An 11,298-nucleotide genomic window follows, 5' to 3' on the forward strand; every position below is an offset into this window, starting at 1 on the left:
CTTTTGAAGCCATAGAGTTGCCTGTCCTACTCTATGCTGCAATCAGTAGTGATCTGATTCTGGAAGCAAGGAGAAAGGAAACTGAACCCTAAAAATATAAAAGGAAGATCCTTTTCCTTATTTCCTATCTGGAGTGGGATGCTTCTGAAAAATCCAAAAACAGTGCTTTTATAAAGGACTATTCCAATCTCAAAAGAAGGTCCTTAAAACTGTCTACAGAGGGTCCCTGAGCATCCTGGAGATTCTAACCTCCCATTGTTCCAGCAGCTCCACTAGAGGCCCCCTTACCAAGCCACCAGGTGACAACTAGAGTCTTTCCCACAGGCTGCCAACTCCCCAGTCCCCCATGAGCATTGTGAGAGAGGAGAGAGACGGTGGGTGGAGAGCATACCAGCAGGAATCTGTGCCTCCCAAGAAGGGAAGCCACAGCGCTGTCCACAGCGTTCATGGAGAGAGGGACGCGCTAGGACCTGGCAGCTTCAGAGGCAAGGATGACGATGCTGAGCTGCAGTAACTTGTTGGACTTCTCTCCACCTTGAAGGCAAGAAATCTTTTTGTTAAGGTCAATTAATGTCTAGGAAAAAAATGGCATATATTTTTAAGGGATATTTGGGTATTTTATTTGTAAAGACAAAGGGAAAGAGGATTCTACTGTGTGAATTAAAAGGTGTGTGATGTTTCTTGGCAAGCTGTCAAAGAAAATTATATTACCCGAAACATTTATAAGAAGTGATGGCTGTGAGAATAAGAAAGAGGGCCTACTACATGATTTTAATACAGTCCCTTCAAAGACTAAGGCTGAGAAATAAGTGGTTATCAGGATCATGCTAGTGAATGAGTCTACATCCATGAATCCTAAAGCCAGGAGCATCAGCAGCCCAGAAACAAGCCACTGTACTTGGAGACCATTCTTCAGAAAGGGAAGTCTATCTCTCTTGTGGCTTCTTTGTCAGCTCCTCTTTATTCTCCTTCTTGAGCCATCAGACATGGAATCTTGACTTACTGAGATTACCCACAAGCTGCCAACGGCCAAATCAAAAGACCTCTTTCCCCATTCTTACAGGACTAGATTTTGTCCAGCATTTTACATTATTGACCATCCTTTTTCTTGAAACCTAAGCTCTCTCCCCAGCTTCCATGCTCTGTCCTGCTTCTCCCCCTCCCCTTCTGCTCACTCCTTCAGCCTTTCCTCAGCTTCTCCTCTCTCCCTTTGCTCCTTTTCCTCTGAAAATAGCCTTTTCCAAGGCTGCAACCCTCACCCTCACCCTCACCCATATCTGCCACCTCTCAAATCTCATCACCCCTGGCTGTTTTCTTAATCCCTGGACATCTGTAGCTGGACATCCCACAAGTATCTCTAAAGTTACCTGATACAAACTTAATTCATCTGTACCCCTCACACCCTCCCCACATCCGCTTCTGCTATGATATTTCTTTTTTGGGCCAAGAGCACATACAGAGGCAGTATAGTATAGTGGTTAGGAGCACCAAGTTCTGATTTCAGACAGTCCTGGCTTGGAATCCCTATAGGCCACTTGCTGGAGCAAAGAAATTGATCACTGAGCTTCAGTCTCTTCATCTGTAAAATTAGGGTTAAGAATAGTACCAGTTTCTCAGGTTTACTGAGAGTATTATATGCACATAAAGGGTTTGGCCCAGAGTAAGGAATAAATGTCAACTATTATTATGGTTTGAGCTTCCTGGGTGGCACTAGTGGTAAAAAACGATTAGCTTTTATCTACTCAGTCACTTGAGTCAGGTACCTGGAAGTTATTTGCATATGTGTGTGACTTTTTCTTTCCTCCATTTTAAGCATTATTGGTCATCAAATCTTATTGAATCTGTGGACACAATGTTTTTTGAAACTACTTTTTCCTTTTTGTCACCCTTATAGTCCTTAGCATATTTTATTTGGGCTCTTACATCTATGCATCTTCTCTACTGTCAGAGTAGTTTTTCTTTAATACAGGTCTTCTTTACCCCCTGTGCTAGAAGGGCAATAGTTCCCATCTGTTGGCTACAAGATAGAGTCTAACATTTTTAGCACCAACATAAGACCCTTTACAACTGGAACTCAGGCTGTAATTTAAGGTAATCTCCACTCAATTCCCCCTGTCAAAGCACCAGATTCATAGGACTGCCCCCTTTGCCCTGACTATCCCTCTGCACAGCCTTTTTGATCCCTTGTTCTTGCCAGTCCCTCTGAATGGAAAGCCTTCCCTTCTGTTTCCCTAAATATTTTCTGATTCTTTTAAGACCCAGCATAAGTGTCTAATCCTTAGTTAAGCCTTCCCTGATAGTTCTAGGAAGTCACTCCCTTCTCTTCGTTCCCTCTGAACACAGTTCTCACGTATGTCAGTGTTTATCACCTTGTACTGAGGACAGCGGCACACCCTTCGTAAACCCTATGCTAGAAATCATGGGTTGTTTTATTTGCTTTGGTGTCTCCAGAGCCTAACTGAGAGTCTGGCAAAAAGATGGCGCTCAGTGAAGACTTGCACGTGACCATGGAAAATAATGAATGAACAAGGGATCAACTGTGGGCCGGGAAGGGTGGCACAGCACCAGAGCAGTGGGGAATTCATCCCAAAGCGGGGCCGTGCAAGGATGGCTGGGCTTAAGCTGAGTCTCGTGCAGGCTCTGTCTCTGCAGTTGTCTGACTGTCACTTCAACTTTATCAGCCTCAGTTTCTTTTCGTGAACACAGGGTAAGGGTCCTCACCTGTTCACACGTCAGGGGCAGTGTGAGAGATGCTGAGAGCAGGTGTGCAAGTCAGGAGTCTGTGAAGGGCTGTGGGGATGGAAGGTTCCCGGGACACTCGTGTGAGGCTGATCGCAGACCTGGATGGGGGCCCCTATCCTGTGGCTGTGCCCCATGCTGGAAGCAGCTGCCCATCGCCTCTCACAGGCACTCGGGCTGGAAGAAGGTGGTGATTCATGTGAAGCAAGTCTACCGGCTGTGGTGGTGCCAAGTGGTAGTCTGCAGGGGTGCCACAGGACGCAGGGTAGCTTGCGAGTTAGGTGATGGACCTTTTCTAATAAGACAAAAGGAGTGGTAAATAAGCCCATGGAAGAAGGGAGGCTCATGGAGCCTGAGTGCTTGAACTCCCTCTGAAGAGGAAACAGCATGAAGTGAGGGCACCTGGTCACCGTGTGGGATGCTGTCAGACTGCCCCTTGTAAGTGCCCGCATGGCTCCAGGCAGACAAGGGCGTCAGGGAGGGATTCCTAAATGACTGTAGCTTGTTCTACAGTCTTACAGGGCGGGAAACAAGGGAAAGCTGGCTTGTGGGCAGTAGAGGGTTCCCAGGAGAGGAAGAGGGCCTCGACTGTGAAGCTAGACACAATTGACAAACTTGGAATTGGCTCTTAAATCCTGTTTCTCTTTTTATAAAGAGAAGGGAGACTCAGTCCAAATCCTGTACTCTGGGCCAGAGACATCTATGAATGACCAACCTCTGATCAATGCTGTGGTAGGCCCACGATCTGTGGGGCTGCGGCAGTCACAGTGGTGCTGGTGGCCAGGCAGGCTGGAGAGAAGGGAGGCACCAAGGTCTCTTACCTGAGGGGAGCCATTGGCCAAATCATGGATGCTTGCTTTCACCACCCAGGTAACTAGAAAGTGAGAAGAAAAGAAATCATAGATACGGTGCTTGCTTCGGCAGCACATATCCTAAACCTGGAATGAAACAGAGAAGATTAGCATGGCTTCTGTGCAAGGCTGACACACAAATTTGTGAAGCGTTCCATATTTTTGTGTAAAATAGATGACCAGTGCAAGTCGGATACATGAAGCAGGGAACCCAAAGCCAATGCTCTGGGACAACCCAGAGGGATAGGGTGGAGAGGGAGGTGGGAGGGAGGTTCAGAATGGGGGGACACAAGTGTACCCGTGGCTGACTCATGTTGATGTAAGGCAAAAACCATCACAATATTGTAAAGTAATTATCCTCCAATTAAAATAATAATAAAAAAATCACAGATATGGCCTCATTAAGAAAATATGGGGTTAGGGGACTTCTCTGGTGGTTCAATGGCTCAGAAACCATGCTTCCAATGCAGGGGCCCGGGTTTACTCCCTGGTCAAGGAACTAGATCTCACGTGCCATGACTGAGTTCACGTGCCACAACTAAGACCCAGCACAGTGAAATAAATATATACATATTAAAAAATCTGGGGTTAGGAGGTGGCTCTCCAAGGAGCCCTAGAATCAGAGGGAAAGCAAGGCCACCATCTTGACCACTGCAGTAAAGGCAGCAGCCATTCCTTCCAGAAGCCCAGCGAGGCTCTAGAGACTGCTCTCTTCTCTGTGTATATAGATGATCCTAGGGCTCAGGAACATGAAGCAGTCTGTTTGACATCATTTGATGAGTTAAGAGCTCTAACAGGAGCATAATCAAGACTTGCAGCTTCATTCTAAAGGTAATAGCTATGCATGTTCATCATCTGCAGGAAATAACTCAGAGCCACGGTCTCAAGGCCCTGGTTAGCCTGCCTGTCTGGGTCAGCTGAAGAGACTCAAGAGGGTGCAGCCAGAGGAAATAGGTTAATTACCAAACAGTTTTCTGAAATAAAAATAAAATTTCTATAAAATGAGAAGATACTAGGCTAGTCTAATTTTTTTTTAAAGATTTTGAAAATATCCAAAATTGGGAAAGTAGAAAATATCACAAGGTATCATGGGGAAATATTTTGTACAACACAAAGCAGTTAGTAGGAAAATCTGAGTGTTATAGCTGTTACTAGATGATAAAAGATCAAAATTGAGTGAAGGTGACATTTTTAAACCTAAAAACTAGTAACCAGGAAAGAAATTGAGAAAGTTACTGTTGGCATCTTCAAGGAGTAGACGGCTAGTATATTTAATCACATGACATCATTATTTATTATTCTCCCGTTGTAAGTTTATGCACAGCATAGAGCAAGAAGGAAAGCGCTAAGAGAAAGTTGCTAAAAGAACAGATCTTAAAAGTTTTTATCACAAGGAAAAACAATTGTAATCATGCAGGGTGGTGGAAATTGACTACATTTACTGCAGAGATCATTTTGCAAAAATACAAATATCAAATGATTATATTTTATACTGGAAACTAATATGTTACACGTCAATTATACCTCAGTTAAATCAAAGGCGTGTTCTCCAGTTCTTTTCATGAAGAATGGTGATACCAAAATCTGACAAAGGCAGATGATAGAAAAGTATAGCCAGTGGTTCTCAAACTTTTTGGTCTCAGGTCACCTTTACACTTTGAAAAATATCACTGAAAATCCTAAAGAGCTTTTGTTTATGGAAGTAATATTTATCAATAGTTAACATGTTAGAAATTAAAGCAGAAATTGTTTAGATTATGCCTTTTTAAAGATAACTACAATAGAACTATTAGGTGTTAACATAAATAACATGTACTCAAATAACCAAATCTTCCAAAACAAAAAAAATTTACATTAAACTGGCATTGTTTCCCATTTCTTCAAAACTGTTTAACGTCTGACTAAACAGAAGACAGATGGAACTTCCTATCCGCTTTTTACATGCAGTCTGTTGAGATATCACAGATTATGTAGTCTCTAGAAAACTCTATGACACATTCCTGAGAGAATGGGAGTGAAAGGGGATAGTATGTCTTAACATTACTATGAAAGTGTTAGGTCCTCAGTCATGTCTGACTCTTTGTGAAGCCATGGACTGTAGCCTGCCAGGCTCCTCTGTCCATGGAATTCTCCAGGCAAAAATACTGAAATGGGTAGCCATTGCCTTCTCCAGGGGATCTTCCCAACCCAGGGATTGAACATGGGTCTCCTGCACTGCAGGCAGATTATTTACCATCTGAGCCACCAGGGAATGCTGGGAAAGATTGAAGGCAGGAGGGAAAGAGGGTGACAAAGGATGAGATGGTTGGATGGCATTACCGACTCAGTGGACATAAGTTTGAGCAAACTCCAGGAAACAGTGAATTACAGGGAAGCCTGGCATGCTGCAGTTCACAGGGTGGCAAAGAGTTGGACACAACTTAGCAACTGAACAGCAATTACTATGAAAAGCATTTTGACCTTGCAGACCCCCTAAAAGGATCTTGGAGATCCCCGTCGGTCTCCAGACCACATTTTGAGAACCTCCACTGTAAGTCAATTTCAATTATGAATGTTGATGCAAAAATCTGAATGAAACATTAGTAACAGAGCCCAACAGTACATTGAAAGATGAATGTATCATGTCCAAGTGGGATTCAGAACTGTAGGAATGTTAACTCTGCCAGGCTTCTCCATCCATGGGATTCTCCAGGCAAGAATACTGGAGTGGGTTGCCATTTCCTTCTCCAGAAGAACTTCCAGATCCAGGGATTGAACCCAAGTCTCCTGCTTTGCAGGCCAGTTCTTTACCATATGAGCCATCAGGGACGCCCTTAGTAAACCTATTAACATAGATTTAATATACTAACAAGTCAAAGGAGAGAATCACTTAGTCATTACAATAGATGCTAAAAGTATTTCAAAAAATTCAATATTCATTTCTGGTTTAAAGATCTTAGGAAGAGAGGTATAATAAAATATATCTCCAAAAACCAGCCTTCTGTTTAGTTTAAATATACTAGAAGCATATTTTAGTGTGAAATAGTGTGAAGGGGCAGAAATTTCCCAAGCACTCGGGAACTCAAGTTCTGCTGGGGAAGCAGATTGCCTGTGATGGTGGTGAATGGGAAAGCAGCAGCAGACCCTAGTGGATGTCAGAGATGGTAGCTGAAAAATTAATGATCAGTCAAGTTAAACCACGTGCTTCCACCATGCTCCATTCCCCAGGTGTACTTACATATTGGTGAAGCAACGAGCAAGGGTGACTACCTGGTCTTCCCAGCAATGCTTGGTGGCAATCTGCACACTGACCTGCTATGGCCAAGAACTGACCATGGCCTCCTGCCTCCCACAATCTGCCTGGGAAGGGACCTGGAAATGGGGAGAGAGAGCGGTGCTGCAAAGCCCACCTGGAAAGGGGCCAATGAGACACAACTTAGCTACCCATGAAACCTCCTCCTCATCAAGTCCAGGTCTGAGCATCTCCCTTGGACTGGGAACTCTAATGATACCTGGAAATAATGAGAAATGCTTATTGAATTCTAGAAATTATATATATATATACACACACACACACACACACACACACACACACACAACTTATATATAACTAGAAATGATGTTTTACCCAAGAGTAAAACATCAAGCTCACTCTTGCCTTTTTTTTTTTTGGTACCACTTATCAAGTCTCCAAACACTTTAGATCCTATATTCACAGTATATCTTGAATCCATCTTTTGTCTTTGAGCTTGGATCTTCAACATTGCTCACCTGGACTACTCTCCCTGGGGTTAATCTCTCCCTGTCCTCTCACTCCCAAATTAACCATTGAAGAGTGCTTGTTTTGATTATATCACTCCCCTGATTATAACAATCCAAGGTTCCCCACAGTGTATGGAATAAAGTTCACATCCTATTTTTCTTCATCAAATAGCCCCAAACAGCAGTGTCCTAATTTTCTCAGAAGTTATTTCTTGTATTTTCTGGCATTCAGGATTTTCTTGTATTGTGGTTTTTGGTGTACATTTCCCAATTTGTTGTCAACTTTACAGCAACCCACTCCAATACTCTTGCCTGGAAAATCCCATGGATGGAGGAGCCTGGTAGGCTATAGTCCATGGCGTCATAAAGAGTCGGACACGACTGAGTGGCTTCACTTTCTTTCACTTTGTCAACTTTATCAAAGTAACATCCACACAGAAAAATACTCAAATAATAAAACACTTTAAATGAATTTCTAAGAAGTACAGCTGGAACCCAGATCAAGATTTAGACTATTAGAATCTCTAAGGACACTTCAGGAGTCCAGTCCAGTCACTATGCTTCCAAAGCATAACTGCTATCCTGACATCTAACACCATCTATGTTTCCGATGCTTTTAGTTTTACATAGCAACCCACTGCAGTACTCTTTCCTGGAAAATCCCATGGGCAGAGGAGCCTGGTAGGCTGCAGTCCATGGGGTCACTAGGAGTCAGACACGACTGAATGACTTCACTTTCACTTTTATGCACTGGAGAAGGAAATGGCAACCCACTCTAGTGTTCTTGCCTGGAGAATCCCAGGGACCGGGCAGCCTGGTGGGCTGCCGTCTATGGGGTCTCATAGAGTCGGACGCAACTGAAGCAACTTAGCAGCAGTAGCTCTATTCCCTGGCATAGGAAGTGGCAACCCTCTCCACTGTGCTTGCTGGAAAACTCCATGGACAGAGGAGCCTGGTGGACTACAGTCCATGGGGTTGCAGAGTCGGGTATGAATGAGCACACACACACTCTCTCTCTGTACGTGTAACTTTCATTATTAGGATATAAATCCCTTTACGATATCTAGGTTAGTACCTATGTAGTTCTCTGTACCTATCTCCCCCATGCCCTGGGCTCTGGTACAGAGATTTATCCAAAGAGGACACCAAATCAGGGCACCGGATCAAGACAACGTGACAGAATGTCAACAGTTGAGGAATATATACAGGAGTTCATTGTATTATTCTTCTATCTGTTCTGTAGATTTGGAAATTTTCAAAATAAAAGTGAAAGACAAAATAGCTTATTGGACGACTTATGCAATCCAGTTTAGGTGTGCTATTTAAAACAGGACACATGTAAACTCTTTATCTTATCCTTTGTAAGTTTTTGTGTATTTGTATAAGGGAAGAAACCCCTAAATGTAGGTGGGAGTTCAGTGAGAGGGAATCAGGAAAGCCTCCCTTACTGGAGCTATTTGTGGATTATTTACTTTTATTCATCAAATATTTATTTGGCATTTCCTGTGTCCTGGGCACTGTGATAGGTGCTGGGAATAAAATGATGAATAAAATCTAGCCGAGAGTAGTAATGAGACTCCTTGGCAGATATCCTGTGTAGGTCAGGCTGAGAGAAGACTTTGTTGACTATATCTTCCCCTGGTGGCCAAGAGCAGGAACTGCTGCAGACTCACCACAAAGAGGTTCCACCCGGGGTTTCTATGACTCATGCCGTCCAAGCCAAAAAACAAAACCCAGAAAATTCAGACTGCTTCTATCCCTCCTCACTAAAAGAAATACTTACCCACCAGACTCTGTTTTTCTGTGCTCCACGTGTCAGATAATTTATAAAATTAAAAAAATTTAGTTAAAAATAAGGTGATTTTTCTTTAGACAAAATATCAAAATGGCAATTGGAAAGTTCCCTTACCCTCAGCCTCTACTGCCCCTTCATCATGTTTCCCACAGGGACCTGGATGCCACACGTGGATGTAAGTGATGTTACAGGGGAAACAAGGAAAAGAGAAAGCCCAGCTTCTCAATGCTTACCTGCATACAGACATAGCAGTTCACTCACTTTGTTTGCAGCGGATGGATCTTGTAAGTCAGATCAGATCTGGCCAACTATTTACCCAACCCTACTGAATGAATATTTGGATTGGGAATTTGATTCTGTGATTTCAATGCTGCTTTGAGCAAAGGGACAGTGACCTCATCCCATCCAGCTCTATGTGACAGCTTTTTTGATGTGGCAGCTTGGCCAGGCTACAGCCTCCAGTTATTCAATAAAACATTAGTCTAGATGTTGCTATGAAGGGATTTTGCAGATGTAATTAAAGTCCCTAATCAGTTGACTTCAGGTAGGGAAGACTGTCTTGGATTGTCTGAGTGGGCCTGACATCATTAGTTGGAAAGGCCTTAACACAGAAGGCTCCCCAGGAGAGAGAAGACACTCAGCTTGTGGAGAATGGCCTCAGCCCACATCTGTGAAATTCCAGAGTCCTGTGATCTTCCCTTTCTGCCTGCCTGCCTTATAAACAGACTTGCTTAGTCAGCCCCCAAATATCCAGTAAGCCGGTTCCTGGCAAATAAACTTGCTAGATCTACCATAATAAAATATCACAGACAGGGTGACTTAGACAAAAATTTATTGCGTCACAGTTCTGGAGCCTAGAGGTCTGAGAGGAAGGTGTTGGGAAGGTTGAGTCCTTCTGAGGATGAAGATGATGATGATGGACAGCCTGCTCCAGGCCTCTCCTCTAGCTTCTGGCGTTTTGCTGGCCATCTTCAGCATCCTTTGGTTCGTAAAAGACGCATCACTCCAGTCTCTGCCTTCATGTCCGCGTGGCCTTCTCCATATGCGCATGTCTCTCTCTCCAAATTACCCCTTTTATAAGGATATCAGTCATATTGGATTAGGGCCCATACTAATGATATCATTTTAACTTGATTGCCTCTGTAAACACACTGTCTCCAAATAAGGTCATAAAACGTGTCCTTAGATACTGGACATTAGAATTCCAATATTATCTTGTGGGGGTTCTTGGTTGAACCCTGGACTAATACACTGCATATGCTTCTCATGGTCATGTTCTCCAAAACAGCTTACCAGAATCACTGGATTCTTTCAGGTGGTACATTCCATGTCTCCAGAAACATGGATTCATTCTCTAATCCAGAGATGTTGAAATCTGGGTATAAGCATAATACAAGTGCTCAGATCATGCAAACAAGGTCAGTGTTTAGGGTTTATCAGAAAATTATTATTGTTAGAATTCTGGGGGCATCTCGTCAGTTAGATTTTATGGGTATTTGAACTGGAAAGTGGAGTGTTTTAACTATAACCTGGGTTTGCCATAAGCAGCTATTTATCACTTAAAAAGAATGAACATCTTGAGAAGCCAGTAACTAGCTTTCTAGGATTTGGACAGAGTGCTCATGGGTGAGAGAGCTTGGAAGGAAGCTGAATCTTCTGGTGTCCAGGGACCAGGGGTCGGTGACAATACTTCATGTCTCTGAACCTCCCTCGTGTGTCACACACCCTGGCTCCTGACCAACCATATCTTGTCTGATTTAATCCTTGCTACATTCTTATCATGTGTTTATTACTCTCCCATAATAAGACTGAGGAGGACGAATCTTAGGGGACACTTAGGTCACACATCTAGTAAGGAAAGGCCAACATTCAGACATACAGTTGATCTTCATTCTTTGTGGATTCCGAATTTTCAAATTCACCCACTTGCTAACATTTATTTGTTAATTCAAAACCAATCCCCCTGGCACTTTCACAGGCATTCACGGACATGTGCAGAGCATGAAAAATTTGAGTTACTTGAAGCATGTGTCCTGGCTGAGGTCTCAGCCACACTCCATACATAGTCTTGTTTCAGCTCTCGCAGTGTAAACAAGTGTGCTTTCATGGGTCTGCTAGCACCATTTTCTGTTTTGTCTTGCTTTTTGTATTTTTGTACTTTTGTTTTTTCAT

The 11,298-nt window shown here is 43.2% G+C and overlaps 1 non-coding gene across 1 annotated transcript; it reads left to right on the top strand.

The window, feature by feature from the left end:
- Positions 1–3,647: 3,647 nt before the first annotated feature.
- LOC138991045 (U6 spliceosomal RNA) lies at positions 3,648–3,754 on the top strand. Its single transcript, XR_011467093.1, has one exon. It is a non-coding gene; the product is annotated as a U6 spliceosomal RNA (small nuclear RNA).
- Positions 3,755–11,298: the final 7,544 nt, after the last annotated feature.

The sequence above is a fragment of the Bos mutus genome, chromosome 15 (genome assembly GCF_027580195.1).
Source record: "Bos mutus isolate GX-2022 chromosome 15, NWIPB_WYAK_1.1, whole genome shotgun sequence".
Taxonomy (NCBI): Eukaryota; Metazoa; Chordata; class Mammalia; order Artiodactyla; family Bovidae; genus Bos; species Bos mutus.